This window comes from Haemaphysalis longicornis, unplaced genomic scaffold, assembly GCF_048455015.1.
Source record: "Haemaphysalis longicornis isolate Haplotype H1 unplaced genomic scaffold, Haemaphysalis longicornis Haplotype H1 scaffold_2, whole genome shotgun sequence".
NCBI classification, from domain to species: Eukaryota; Metazoa; Arthropoda; class Arachnida; order Ixodida; family Ixodidae; genus Haemaphysalis; species Haemaphysalis longicornis.
In genome coordinates, this window is record NW_027526295.1 from 110,163,165 (window position 1) to 110,178,884 (window position 15,720).

The following is a 15,720-nucleotide window of genomic DNA, read 5'->3' on the forward strand; positions in this document are numbered from 1 at the left end:
ATTTTTCGTCGCGCATGTCTCACAGCTGTTGTATTTATTTCCCTTTCTGCTAAGCATTCATTATAAATAGGATGACAAGCGGTGGATTCAACACAAAAACCATGACAGTTGTTTTCTGTTGCAGGTATATGTTGCCAGCTCACTTCTGGTCAACCCTGGTTTTTGGCTGTTCGGTTGCGGGACTATTATTTCCATTAAGATTTGAATATCCGTATTTATATCATCGTCTTCCCATGCTGTGCTTACTGTGACCGAATTGGGGCTTTGATTGACGTAATACGACCTTGCGGGTTACGGCTGGACTCAGTTATTTTAATTTGCCGTGTGACTTTTGCAGACATCACTGTGGCTTCAAACTTAAACACATCAAACATCTCTGATTGAAGGTTGTCAATGTCAACAGTGTTTTCCACTTCTCAGTTGATCTGGCCCAAGCAATGATTTTTTTACGTCAAAGTCTTTGAAAGATCGGTGAAGTCATGTATTGGTGAGTGTTCGGTGCGGAGACAGTCGTCAACCCGTTCGATCAATCTGTAAGTCGCTCCTGGACTATGCGCCGTCTTTCGGTGAGGGCCTCCTTGGTCGAGTGCAGCGTCACGGACTGCGATGTTGCTGGAGATCAGACTCACGGGGCACAAGTCGACGTCATGGCACCGGGAGTTACGGAGCCGCGTAGGCGCATTTCATAAGTAGGCAAAGGTGTAGCATGAATTGGTCCGGCTTTCTTCTTCCTCTTTAGCTGGCCCCCAGCTTTATCGGCGGGTTCGTTGAAACGGCGGCTTTATTCTTGCTCCTCAGAGGTGAGAAGGCGGTCGAAGGTAACGCAAATCCGCTCAGTTTCCGTCACCTGCGGAGGTCCCTTGGTCTCGGGTTTCGGCACCAAAAATGTTGATAAAGGAACGAGGCGCCATAACCCGTTCCGACGACACTTTTATGGAACATAACACTGATGACGGTTATCATGGGCCCGAGGGAGTGAAGGCGGCATCACGAAATTTGGTTGAGACGCAGTTGCGGTGCCACCTAGAGAAGCCATCGACTAGCCAGCAAGTTCCATCTGCTGTGTAGGGCTTGTAATTGAGGGAACACACGAACGTGCGGGCGCGGCAAGATGTTAAATCTCCGGCTGCGTTATACACCGGTTATTATTCTCATCGCGCAGAAATGAGCCATGTCATTACAGTGATCAACCCCATTTCGGGCAGCCATGGCCCCAATCTGCCTTCCGTCGTTGTTCCGTAATACTGTCAATAAGGTCCTCCACGAGCTGGTCGGCGTAGCCAAATCCGGCGGTTTTGGTGCTTTTCGCCACATCGTAGTTCGCTTTCGCGAGTCGGATCCCTTCGATTGCTGCCTTCGCCTTGCCCCTCAAGTAACATGTCCAATACTTCAATTTCTCGGTTCGGGCGAAGGCAGGATTTCTGTAATGGTGGCGCCCAAGAATCCCAAAAGGCTTGCCAGCTCCGCCTGTCAACCGAAAATGTCCTGATTTGCAGCTTGGGCACCGCGGCGAAGCACGTGGACCGCCGGATGACGCAGGGTTCCGCGCGAGGCCTCGTTGCGGCGATTTAACTTTGATTTAATTTGAGATTGAACTTGAGTTTTTATGGTTTGGAGCAGAAGAGCTTCTCAGCAATGTCAGACAGAAGGAATGGAGCGTTCTCTGAATCAGGCTGGCAAATGAATTCCGGCACTCCTGAGCATCCCAGGAGTAAATGGAACTTGCAAGAACAATCGGCACATCTTCCAAACAGAATCTCACCATCATTCCGCTCAAAACAAACATTTCACACGTCATCCATGTTGCTAAAAAGCAGCGGGCAATGTGCAGTTGGTGGCAATATCAATACATCTTACAACTTAACGCGAGGACGCTCCCCTGCAGTGACAGAGAGGATGAGTTCAGCGCAGATCCGAAGTGCGCTGCCAACTGCAAGGGGGGGGGGGTGGCTCACAGTCATTTTGAAGCGTTTTACGGCAAAACTAAGCACCACCTCATGGCTGGAGTTGGCGTCCGGATGAAACGCGAAGATTCGAGGCAGCCTTTTTATTCAGGTGATCGGGGCAGAAGAATACTAAATCACACGATGATGAGGATCATCTACAAAATGGGGATTTAGAGGTGATGCATGAAAATGCGCAATTGTGAGGGGATAAGCCCTTACACTAGTTTGTCCCTCCGTGCCAGGCAGCCGCCTGCCTCAATCAGTCCTCACACTATTTCCTCCTCCTGGGTGAAGGCAGGCGACCGTCGCCATCAGTCCGCACACTATTTCCTCCGTCTGGGTGAAGGCAGGCACCCGGCTGCACTCTAGGGTGTAACGCGGCTAACAATGGGCGTCAGTCGAGAAACGTGCACGATTTCAGTGCAAGGACAGCGGCGGTCCGTGGAGGCACAGCTAGGAGTGATGTGGTAGTTGGCGCGCAAGGTTTCTTCAAGAGCGGTGTACGGGCCGAGAAAACGATGAAAAAAAACTCCCACCTCCCCTCGCGGGAACCCCTGTGTAGATGCGACGCATAGGCGGAGCGGCGAAGGGACCGCGTTTTATAGCGCGCTTAACGTTGAGGGGACTGCGTAAGCCGGTCCCAGTCGATGACGACGTTGGCGTACTTGTAAAGCGGCGTGGACTCTAGGTGTTTGAGCCAAGCGTGGACGTTGGTTCGCCGGACAACGGCACACCGGTTAAATGCGCAGCGCGCCCGAAGAAGAGGAAACCGCGGAAGAGAGAGTACTGCACATAAGCCGGCCCCAGCGCGTCTGCCGCGGCAATGACGCAACACAATCCAACACGATCCACTTTAATCCAATCCGATCCAATCCAATCCAATCCAATCCAATGCCCCTCGCGAGAGGGTGTTCGCTATCGGAGAGGAGAGGGGGGTGAGCGGCAGAGAGCGCAGCTGGCGCGGCGAGGAGAATGGGGGAGGGGTGGACAACGCCGACGACGACGACGCCGGAGGGGCAAGGCGAGTGAATCAGATGCTCTGCATCTAAAATTTTTCGCAGCGTCTGGGGACCCGAACAGGAGTCCATAGCAAGACGTCGTCACCGGGGTGAAAAGGAACCTCTCTGTGGGAAGCATCGTAGCGATGCTTGCGGTCTTGTTAGCAAGCTTGGGTGCGCAAACGACCTTGTTGACGGCAATGGTCCACAGGGCGATGAACAGTTCCGGTAACGAGTTTGAAGCAGCGGGAGAGGGGACGCCATGAAGAAACTTGATTCCAGTGTGTGATGGTAGCTGCGGAATAGAAGGAAAAATAGAGAGTAAGTGGTGGTGCTTTGAATATCAGTATTGTAGGCGAACGTAACGAACGGCAGAATGGAATCCCAATAACTGTGGTCAGGTTGAATACACATAGAAAGCATGCCGGAGGGGGGCGATAAATGCGGTCGGTGATGCCGTTTGTTTGCGGATGATAGCTACAGGTCGTCTTGTGGACAGTGCTGGCGGCTTTTAGGACGTCAGCGAAAACTTGGGACAGAAATGTCTTCCCCCTACCACTCAGAAAAACACGAAGGGCGCCATGACGCAGAAAGACTGCTCGTAAAAAGAATTCAGCGATCTCTGAGGCGCAGCAAATGCCGTTTCCGCATATCGCGTTTAGTGATCCGCGGCAGTTACACTCCAACGGTATTCTTGGGAGGTAGCAAGTAAGGGTCCATACAAATCAATTCCGACTGTATGAAAAGGGGCATCAGGGCAGGGAAGCGGCTGCAGAGGTCCAGCAGATGGAGAGGTAGAGCGTTTTCGCTGCTACAAGGGACGCACGAAGCGACATATCGAGCGACAGCAAAAGAGTCCAGGCCAGAAGACACGCTTGCAGACACGATCGCAAGTCGTCTGGAGGCCCTAGTGTCCGGCGATAGCGCCTTCGTGCAGGACAGCCAAAACCTGCAAGCGAAGTGATCGGGGAACGACAGGAAGCCATTTTGGACCGTGCGGCTGATGACTGGACCGGTATAATGCGCCATCAATCAGCTTAACGTGGCTCAGCTGGTGGCGCAAGCGACTGTTGCGGGGCTGTGTGGTTCCGGTGATGCGGTCCATTAGTGTTCACCAATAGGCGTCTGATCACTTACCGTCCCCAAAATTGGAGCGGCTCTGGTCGTCCGCGGAGTCGATGGGTGTCGTGGTATGGTTCGCCCGTAGAGAAAACACGCTTCCGTAAGATGGAAGGAAGGGACAGCCCGAAAGGGCATCTGCGTCGAGTTGCGTAGGCGAAGAATCCAGCGGCCGATACGGCCGGAGATGTTCTTCAGGGACCACAACCAGTAGAGTGCATGGTGATTCGTCACAATACTGCAAGGGCGGCCGTATAGGTACGGGCGAAATTTCTGTATTGACGAAACGACGGCAAGACACTCCTCTCAAGGACACCCCTGTTCCGTGCCCTCTGGCGTCTGTATGAAGAATGCACGGTTTTCGCTCGTTGAAGTGGCTGAGGACAAATCCAGAAGTGAAGAGCGGCTTTGAGCTATTCCATTGCCTCTTCACAATCGTCAGACAACTTGAAAGGGGTGCCACATTTTAAAGGCTTGTTGAGGGAAAAGGCGATACTCGCGACGTCCCTAACAAAGCGACGAAAATAGGATGCCAGTCCACGAAAAGAGTGGGGAAAGGGCGGGAAATGTTAACGACAGCAGGCCGGGTTCGGGTCGGGCCGACTACCATCCTTGTTGACCTCGTGCCCCAAACCTTTTATACTCTTGCAAGCAAAATGACAGTTCTTCGTTGAGAGCTGCAGGCACGCTGTCTCAAGGCATGCGGGAACTTGGTCCAAGCGCCTAACATGCTCAGAAAACTTGCAAATGATGATATCTTCCAGATAGCTCTAGCATGTCTTCCATTTTAAACCACGGAGCACGTTGTCTATCATTCTCTCGAATGTGGAAGGAGCGTTACACAGTCCTAAGGGCATCACGTGAAACTGATACAGGCCATCCGGAGTTGCAAATGCTGCCTTTTCTTTGTCGTCGTCATGCATCGGAATCTGCCAATACCCGGAGTGGAGATCAAGGCTGGAAAAATACTCCGCTCCTTGCAAACAGTCCAACGCGTCGTCGATTCTGGGTATCAGATAGACGTCTTTGCGGGTGATCTTGTTGAGTGCACAGTAGTCCACGCAAAACCGCGCAGCTCCATCTCCTCTACGCACCGAAACGACTGGTGAAGACCAGGAACTACATGACGGGCAAATTATATTGCGGCTAAGCATGTCCCCCACTTGTTCACTAATAACCCGGCGTTAAAAAGAGGACACACGGTAGGGACCACGGTGGCTGCTTGTGAAGATTGTAGGGAGAACTTCACGGTACTTACGGCTTATGCAGGGAACAACGGGAGTATATTTATACTGACAGGAAAAATGTCGAAAAGGCAACTAGAAAAAATATTTACAGCAACGCCCCGCTGAGTAGCAAAACTTCCACGCAATTAACGCGCAGCTCTCGATGCATACACTTGCCACCACTCCATGGTCCTTTGCAATGCCTCACAAAGCAAAGAAAACGTTCTCACGGGTGTTCGGGGTGTAGTGATCGTCGCATGTCCACGGAACGACGCAGGAGCAGCCTTTGGTGAAGTAGGCGCGTACCAGTCAGGCAGGAGAGTTGCGTTGTTGCCCTCGAAGCGACTACACTTGAACCCAATTTTTCTTCCATGTTCCCCCCTCCAAAAGTAAAAAAGAATAACCTCGGGAACAACACCCGCTCCAGCAACGCTATGGCAGGTTTGCAGCCAATAAAAAATGAATTAACAGGGGTTATACCCCACACATACGTTTTTAGAAAAAGCCAATTTGTAGAATGCAAAATTAAATACACCCACATATTGGTACACTTTGGGCCAGTTCATATACGTTCGGCCAGTTTGTAGCCGCACGGCCTGCCGTGCCCATCCGAATGCACGGGAACACCACGCAAATCGCGAACGGCACACACTGTTTGACCACATGGCAGCAGGAGCAGAGCACAAAGGAGCAGCGTCCAGGATAATTACGCAGCGGATGACTGTACAGACACAGTTGACTCCACGAACGTCCCAGGAGCTGAAGAAGAACTTGAGTTCCCTCTTCTTGACAGGCTTTGCCTTCAGGTTTCGTTCAAAGGTCATAGGGTAAGGCAGATGTCATGTGCAGAGCAAACAGGTATCGGCTACTAGAGGCCAGATTCACTGTCGATTCACTAGAGGCCAGATTGACAGAAGAACCCAAGATGGCTCTTCGTTAGGCCGTCCGGACTCGCACGCAGTGGCGTGTCTAGGCGTCCTTGAGGTGCTTGCAGTGTGATGTGGCTAGGCCTCGCCCTGCAACATCGGGCCTTCCACTTGTGATGATGCCTGATGGTTCCACGGAGGGCTGGAGCCGCACACGATGGTGAGTCCAGGTGTCCTCCCGGCCCGGATCCACGGGGTCCTCGCTGGTCCTAGGCCTCGTCCGGTGACGACGGGCTTTCCAGATCCGCCAGCGAGACGCACCCCGGCTTTACCGACCGCTTCCACCTTTTCTTATTATTTGTTTTCTCACTTGGCAAATCTCCTAGTCGCCATCGTCTTGTTCCGCGTTGTGGCTGATGGCCAGTCACCACTCTGCTGAAGTAGTTCCTAGTGAGGTAGCATGACAATAAATTGGCAATTTGTGTTCGTCCAAAAAATATAGTAAAGAGTCCTCTGTTGGAGAGATATCGAAGCTGTTTGTGGCTTCAGAAGCGTCGAAAGGCGCTACTGTACTGCCGGAACGGGAACCAGATGGTAAGCAGGAGAGTGGGACAAGAGAGCAGCCGTGTCCACAACGGTTGCTGCAATGGCGCCTTCGGGAATGAAGATTGATTCGGAAGAGGTATTGGTTGCAGCTAGTAGTGCAATCCCGTGTGAGAAGCGGACCAGACAAGTATGAATGAGGACACCCTTGGGAAGGAACCGTGCCATTGGAAGGTAAGGACGTCCCCTTCGCAGATGATGTCGGAACGTACCGAAAACATTTTCTCTTCTCCAGGGTTGATGTCAATGAAAACACTAGCAACGAGTGAGACGGCGTGACCTCCTCAACACTGGAGTACCCTGTCTCTGAAAGATGTATTTCCTGTCGATGACACGATAATACTGCGCCCGCTGAGCTGAGAAATCTCACCCTAGAATACGTTCGTTGCCGCAGGGAAAGATAACTGTATACTGAATGTGATGTCAAATACCGTCTATAAAAACACGCACAGTGCAGGTAGCGCATCGCTCAATCATATCGTCGTTGGCCCCACAAAATGAAGGTCCGCTGTAAGGAATTCGATTTTTTCGGAGACGCGAACACAAATCTCCGGAGACGCGAACACAAATCTCAGTGGGCACGGCGGGCACGGCAGCGGCATGTCGCTAACCAAGCCGTTCTTCTGCCTTGTGCAGGGACTCTTCTGCGCAGGTTTAGCCATGCAGTGCTGCCACTTTCCAAACTCGACCCCGCCGACGTTTCAACAACCAGCTTATGCGGCAACGCATGTGCTGCAGCATGACGCAACAGCGAGCGACATCCCCTTTCGTCCTTCCTCAGCTATCACTGTCCAAGCCGTGACGTCAGCAGATACAGCGCCTATATATGAACCCCTCCTGAACTTCAACTTCAGTGGGCACGGCGGGCACGGCAGCGGCATGTCGCTAACCAAGCCGTTCTTCTGCCTTGTGCAGGGACTCTTCTGCGCAGGTTTAGCCATGCAGTGCTGCCACTTTCCAAACTCGACCCCGCCGACGTTTCAACAACCAGCTTATGCGGCAACGCATGTGCTGCAGCATGACGCAACAGCGAGCGACATCCCCTTTCGTCCTTCCTCAGCTATCACTGTCCAAGCCGTGACGTCAGCAGATACAGCGCCTATATATGAACCCCTCCTGAACTTCAACTTCAGTGGGCACGGCGGGCACGGCAGCGGCATGTCGCTAACCAAGCCGTTCTTCTGCCTTGTGCAGGGACTCTTCTGCGCAGGTTTAGCCATGCAGTGCTGCCACTTTCCAAACTCGACCCCGCCGACGTTTCAACAACCAGCTTATGCGGCAACGCATGTGCTGCAGCATGACGCAACAGCGAGCGACATCCCCTTTCGTCCTTCCTCAGCTATCACTGTCCAAGCCGTGACGTCAGCAGATACAGCGCCTATATATGAACCCCTCCTGAACTTCAACTTCAGTGGGCACGGCGGGCACGGCAGCGGCATGTCGCTAACCAAGCCGTTCTTCTGCCTTGTGCAGGTTGGTCCTTGTTTCGGTTTCTTTAGGAGCGATTCGCGCTTTCTTATAGTCCTGCCGTGCCCCCACCAGTGCTCTGTGATTGCTTACGATTGTTTTTGTGCCGTGCGGTTGTTATTATGCGGAGACATTGAATCTAATCCCGGACCTACTGTCGAAGAATTACTTCTTCAGGTTTTAGAAGGTCAAGACAAATTGCACAATGAAATCTGTGGCCTTAAGGGTATGTTTGTGGACATCAAGCTGCGGTTCGATGGTATTGAAAAACATATCACTGAACTTAAGGCCAAATCATCCAAACTAGACGAACTTGACAATGTTGTTTCAATATACCAAAAATCAGTTAGCTTTCAGACACATAAACTTACGGACCTCGAAGATAGAAGTAGGCGCTCGAATTTAGTGGTTTTTGGTGGTATTTCAGAAAGCCCAAAAGAGACTGAAGCGGAATTGAAACAGAAAGTAATTGACGCGACGTTCAAAGATAAGCTTGGTGTCACGTGCAAATCAGTAGGGCGCATACACAGAATAGGGAAACCCGGTACAAAAAGACCAGTTATCTTGTTCTTTCAAGACTTCAACGAAAAATCCGCTGTACTAAAGAATGCCACAAAACTCAAGGGAACCAAAATATTCATCCAAAACGACTACTCCAAGCAAACCTTAAAAAAACGGAAACTGCTTTTGGACAGTGCACAAAATGAAAAATCCCAAGGAAAAAACGTTTATCTAGTTCACGATAAATTGCATGTTGACAAAGAAGTGTTTTTTTTGGAATGAAACGGCGAATGAACGTAGAAAAATCACTCGAAAGGAACGGCCTGCGCAGGCAGTGAACGCCGAAAGTGTTGTGACCAATGATCACAAAGATAGTGATAATGGTACCGCATGACATGTGACCAACCAACATGTAAGACTACTAAATATAAACGCTCGTAGTATTGCAAACAAAACTGAACACCTTGAAGCTATACTTCTAGCGCACGATCCTCACCTAGTTGTCCTTACTGAGACGTGGCTTCACACTTTCGTCAGTGATGATGATGTGGTGCCGCCGGGTTTCAAAATTTTTCGAAAGGACAGGGCAACTAGGGGGGGTGGTGTGGCGGTTATACTGAAAGACTGTATAAGAGCTACGTTGCTATCTCATGTGCCCGATCTTGAGTGCTTGTGTTTAAACGTGACACTTGGTGGACAGAATTTCGTGTTGTACGCAGCGTACCGGGCTCCTGATTCAACTAGCGATTATCTGACAAAATTGCATGCTCACATGCTACAATTCAGCGACCGAAAAGTTATATTAGCAGGAGATTTTAATCTTCCTGGTATTGACTGGGAAAGATTAGAGGCCGGCTCTGACTCTGTCAATATTTCTTGCATGTTTGACATTATGATTGACCACAATCTTACGCAAGTTGTGGTTGAGCCTACACGTGTGACAGAGTCAACATCTTCATTGCTTGATCTGGTATTTTTACATCGATCAATTGTCCAGTACGACGTGTCCGTAATCACTGGCATATCGGATCACAGTTTGGTTAGTGTTTCGTTTCCCTTGCATGTAAACCGCTCTAAGGATACGCATGCCACAAAATCTGTTAAAAATTTTGCGCGCGCTCAAGATTCGCGAATTTTTGAGTTTTTAGATGATCATGTGGCCGAGTTTTGTGGCGACAATGTGGAACACCTTTGGAAGAAATTCAAGAACATCTGTAACTTTTGTTTAGATACATTCATTCCCAACAAACTAAAAAAACGCACTAAGTTCACTCCGTGGGTCACAAGACATATACTTCAGTTAAAACGAAAGGCTGAACGTCTCAGGAAAAATAGGGCAGCTTCCCACCGCCTAAGTGAAGTTCGGTCTGCTTTACATGAAGCGATTGAACGCGAGAAAAGCTTTTATTTCAATACCACATTGGCTAATTTTATTACAGATGATCCGCAGAAGTTCTGGGCCTACATTAGCGATCGAAAAAAGAACATAGAACAAATTTCAGTGAATGGTTCTCTGATATCGGATGCGAAAACGATTGCTGATCATTTTAACTCCTTTTTTCATAGTGTTTTCTGTCAGTCTTCGCACCCTGTAGCTTTTGAACATGATCCAAATATTCCACCAGGAAATTTAATTTCATATGAAGGAGTTCTAAACATGGTTCTTCGAATAAAAGCAAAATCTTCCGGTGGGCCAGAGGGCATTCCGAATGAATTTTTCCGAAGGTACGCCGAGCCCTTGTCCAAATACCTTGTTACAATTTTTGAGGCTTCAATCCGTACTGCAACATTACCTAAGGAATTGAAAATGGCTCGTGTCAAGCCAATTCCCAAAAAGGGAGACCCCCTTCTTGTCTCTAATTATCGGCCAATTTCGATTATATCGTCATGTAGCAAAATGTTAGAACACATTGTCACAACATTCATATCTAAACACCTAGATGAGCATAACATTTTATCTCCGTACCAGCATAGTTTTCGAAAAGGGTTCTCAACAGCAACTCAGTTATGTACAGTCATTCATTCTCTTGCATCTGTGATTGATAAGGGCGGCCAAGTCGGCGTCATATTTTTAGACTTCTGCAAAGCTTTTGACTGCATCCCGCATGATAAACTCATGGTTAAATTACAGCTTATTGGACTTCCCAATTTTCTATTAGCCTGGATTTCTAACTACTTGTCTGATCGCTCCCAATTTGTATGCATTAAGGATAAAAATTCAATTCTTCTGCCTGTTACTTCAGGTGTTCCACAGGGGAGTGTACTCGGTCCCCTACTATTTTTGATATACTGTAATGATGTAGTAAATTGTGTAAACCCACCTGTTAATGTTCGTCTTTTTGCGGATGATTGTATTCTGTTTAACTCGATAGCTAATCCTGATGCCCAAGCAGCACTACAGTCCACTCTAAACAATATATGTCTATGGTGCAACCAATGGGGGATGAAACTGAACTTGGATAAATCAGTTCTGCTCCGTGTCACTAACAAGAAAAAGCCCTTTCTAACTCAATACACGCTCTCTAACCAACCTCTTCATGAAGTTAAGGAATACAAGTATCTTGGTGTCACTCTAACAAATAATTTAAGCTGGAATTCTCACATTAAACAAGTTTCTTCCGCAGCCTTCCGGAAATTATGCATGCTAAGACACAAACTTAAGGATGCTCCTTCAAAAGTGAAACACTTAGCTTACCAATCTTTGATACTCCCGAAATTAGAATATGCTTGCGTTGCATGGGATCCTTATACTAAAACTAACATTGATGCATTAGAAAAAATTCAGCGGAGGGCAGTTCGTTTCATTTATTCTCTCTATAAGCCTGGTATTTCTGTCACTAATGTTATGCTTTCAAATGGTATTCCATCTTTGCAGTCAAGACGCAGATTCTTGCGCCTAAAATTTTTGTACCTCCTTTCAAACCGCAAGCTTGCTCTGAACCCTGACCCCTACCTCCCACCACTAAGAACACGTCAGACCCGGCATTCACACGCACTTTCTTTAACACCATATTTTGCTCGTACTAACTTGTTCAAATTTTCTTTTTTTCCTCGTACCATTGAAGAGTGGAACGGTTTGCCTGCAAGCAGTTTACACTCTCCTGAGCTTATTTACGCCGAAATTTGAAATTGTTTTTCTAACTATTGCAACTGTTCCGCGTTTCCCTCCCCACTCTTACCTTTCATTGACTTTGTATAAAAATGTTACGCTTTCCGCTTTCTATTTTCTTCATTCCTTTCTTGATGTTGTAATTGAAATGTTGTGCATAATAACTGTATTACCTTGCCCCTCCTGCTTTGGCCTCTGGCCAGCAGTATTTGTAAATAAATAAATAAATAAAAATGAAAGATACAGCAGCTTCGGTATCAACGAGGGCAGTGACATTATTACCTTTTACAATCACTGACAACGTGTTCCATGGACGTTGCGGGGAATTTTCGAATTTTCCGTGTAAAGCAGTTTCACCCCGAAAAACTGCATGACTTTCTTTTCCGGTGGGTGGCTGGGATCATGGGACACTGGTCGAAGGGATAACACTGCTGTTCCGTATGGTGATGTGGAATGGCGCCGCCGGGTTCGAGAGTTGCGAGTAGGGCCAGCCGAGTCAGGTGGAGGAGGAGGGCGCGTTTACGGCGAATAATCGCGTTTACGGTGTCATGAACTAAAACGCATGTTGTCACGCTCATAAGTGTCATATCCACGTCGTTCATCCTGCTGAAGCCAGCGACTGAAGCGGGAGATATGGCCGCGGATGCCGCAGCTATAGCAAAACGGGCGACCAAAAGGTGCGTCTTGAGGTGGTGATCGGCACTTGGGGTAGAGAAACCATGGTCCCACCGCCCGAGGAAGAGCTGCGACGCCGCCGGCACCATGCTAAGACAACCGCCGTTAGAGGCAGGGGTGGTCGCGCCGCTAAGTCAGATTACGACGGAAGCATTACGGGAGCAGGAGCAGAAGTTGAAGAGGGACCAGCCATTGCCGAAAGTTCCTCTTTAACAATTTCCCGTGGGCTGGTCGCAGGTGGCCCGGAATGGACACCAGGGACACAAGCAGCACCGTAATCGCGGAGCTCTTGTCGGATAATAGCGCGTATTAGAGCCTGCAGGTTGTTGTATCCAAGGTATTGCGGTGGAGTGGTGTGCTGCTGCAGGTGGATATATTGCAGCTCATCCAGACTCCGGGAAATTGTTGTCACATCAGCCACGGTGCAAGACCTTCGGTGGGCCAAAGCCGTGCAAGCGAAGTGGCCCATGCCCCTAATACTAATAACAATAATAATAATATTTATTAGTCAAACAAAAGTTATGTACATAATCAGGCCTACCTAAGCTGCAGCGTACTTGTATGGCAGAGCCTGACAGGCGACAAGCGTTAAAAAAAAGCATATATATAGCAGCACCGCGTACCAACCAAGATCATATAACCATGCGGTATTCACAAAATCTGAGGAAAGCTCTAACGAATGCGCCGTAACGCCTTTTTCAGTTTATATTTCGAAGCATGCGCAAAAAAGCCAGATGGCACGCAGTGTTAAATATAGCTGGCACATAATAACGACGTGTTTTTCCCGTACCTTGTGGAACAACGAGGAATTGCGTAAAGTTGCTTCGGTCTCAGGGACCGAGCAGGAGTGTAACAAGTTTTGAATGTGTTAGTCCAAAAATGTTTTAAAATAACAGTGTCGTTTAGGTTCGAAGTAAAATCAGGCAGCATCAAGGTTTTGAATACATCGTCATCTTTCTCAATACACAAGTCGTATGCAATGGTACGCAGCAGAAAACGCAAAATGGAATTCACTCGCTCTATCCAACGTAAAGCACAGTGACCATATACTGTAATACCGTACCTAAGCACACTATAACAAAGGGAATGTACAATAACTTTTCGCAGCGAAAATGCAATAAATGTTCTGAATGTGTACAACAAAGATGATACCGCACGAATTTTTTACACACATAAGCTAAGTGGGAATTCCAAGAACGGTCGCTATCAAAATACAGACCTAAATGCTTCACAGTGGATACATAATTTACAGGAATACAGCAACAAGAACAGGCCGCTGTGTGTAGAAATAAAGATTGCGTTAAGTCAACTTTTTTCAACGGATTGTGAAAGCAAATCAGCTGTGTTTTTTGTTATTAATTAACATCAATAGAATTTGCCGTAAACCAATTCATAGCTTCCAATAATGCGACGCAGCCGATCAACATCCGTTATGTCCTTGTCAACACAGGGGCACAAGTCAACAAAGTTCTCGATATACTCTTTGTACGTTTGGTGAGCCTCCTGGATGCGGCTCTCCTGTGTTCTTTGCGGCGAAGGGGCGAGGAGCTGCGAGAGTACCGAAAATCCGGTGCAGCTGCGCGGTCAAGTCAGCGCAGTCGGTGATTCAGGCCTCGTTGTTAAAAAACCACGTTTTGGCCACTTTATCAAGATAGAAATTCACATCTGCCAGAGTGGCGTTCTCGTCCCACCTGTTAAACGTGCGAAATCGGTTTTAGGTATCCAGCCATTTCTCGACGTCCTCGCCGTGAAGCACGGTGTGACGGTCGTGCGTGTCCCGACTTTTCCGAGCCAGATGGAAAACCTTTGGCCGCAGGAAGTTTTCCCGTGGGAACGCCCGGCAGCATCGGAGAGGACACGTGTTTCCTTTTTGCCTCGCGGCGAGCCAAGCTTCCCTCCACTTAGCGCGTCCTTGGCGGGTGTGCGGACAGCCGCGTCGTCCACCGCCGCGTGTAACCGGCCCTTCTCGGCCGTAGGAACTGGAACGAACGGGGAGGATCGGGGTCGGACTTGGGGCGACAGCCTTGCCGCAGCTGTAGGAGCAATGCGAAATCGCGTCCCTCCCAGGAGCCCGCTCGCTGCTAGCCTTTCTTACCTGGTCTACACCTCGAGCTCGCCGAACTACCAGTCCGGTACTGCCACCCGTTTCTGCCCTCGTATTCGCCGCGCAGGCCTTTCGAGCCACCGCCCCGCACTGCCTCCATCTCCTGACCCCGAGACCCACTTGGCCCGTCGGCGTCCCGTCGACGTTTGACCACCCCTGCAACCCGAACGATTCCGCCCAACCTGGTGGGTGAGAAAGTCGGCACCACTGAGGCACCCCATTAAACTTCTTGTTAATGTTTTTCGCCCGCCTCAGTGTGTCTCATTTCCCCAAGCTCTGCGTGGACCCACGTTAATATACGTTTGTGACTAACCAAGTACCGAGCGTCACAACGGCATAGCAGGGGGTTGGCACTGGCGGCTGGCCACGGAGCACGGTAGGACGGCCGAACCCGCAATGTTGGCTGGTTCCGCTGCCAGTGGCATGGCCTCCTGCTGTAGGCGACGACCCGAACGGAGCTCCAAGGGTGCAGTCAGAAAGGTAGGCCACGCGATCCAGTCGCTGAGTCCACCACTTGAAATACGAAGACTCGAGGTAGCGTTTTATTCATGTGATCGGGGCCGAAGAACACCAAATCACACGATGATAATAATCTACAAAATGAGCAAGTGGCTAAGGCTACTGCGTGATGGTGGGGGGTTAAACGTGATGCATCGAAATGCATACTTGTGAGGGGATTAGCCCTCGCACTGGTTTGTCCCTCCTTGCAAGGCAGCCGCCTCTCTCAATTAGTCCGTACACAGTCCTCACAATATATATTTATTGTTACGCTAGGATCGTGCAGAACTCAGTGAGAGGAATGCCGGACGCACACACACAACGAAGTGTATTTACAACAGATTCGACACGTTGGACGACGACTCAAAGGAAATAACGGTAAATCAAACAAAAATGTTCACAAGGATAGTTCTGTTAAATCCCCGCGGCACTGGCTGCTGCTAGGCCCGCAAAGCAGTTGCGTTAAGCACGAGTCACCTGTATGCCTTCCTTGAGCAGCGTGGTCGTCGACGGTGAGTGTCGTAGAGCTTGGCTGGCGTTTTCACGAGCAGGTAACCAGCGAGCCGCTGCGAGACGCTCCGGAACACCTCCGCGACCAATCACACCAG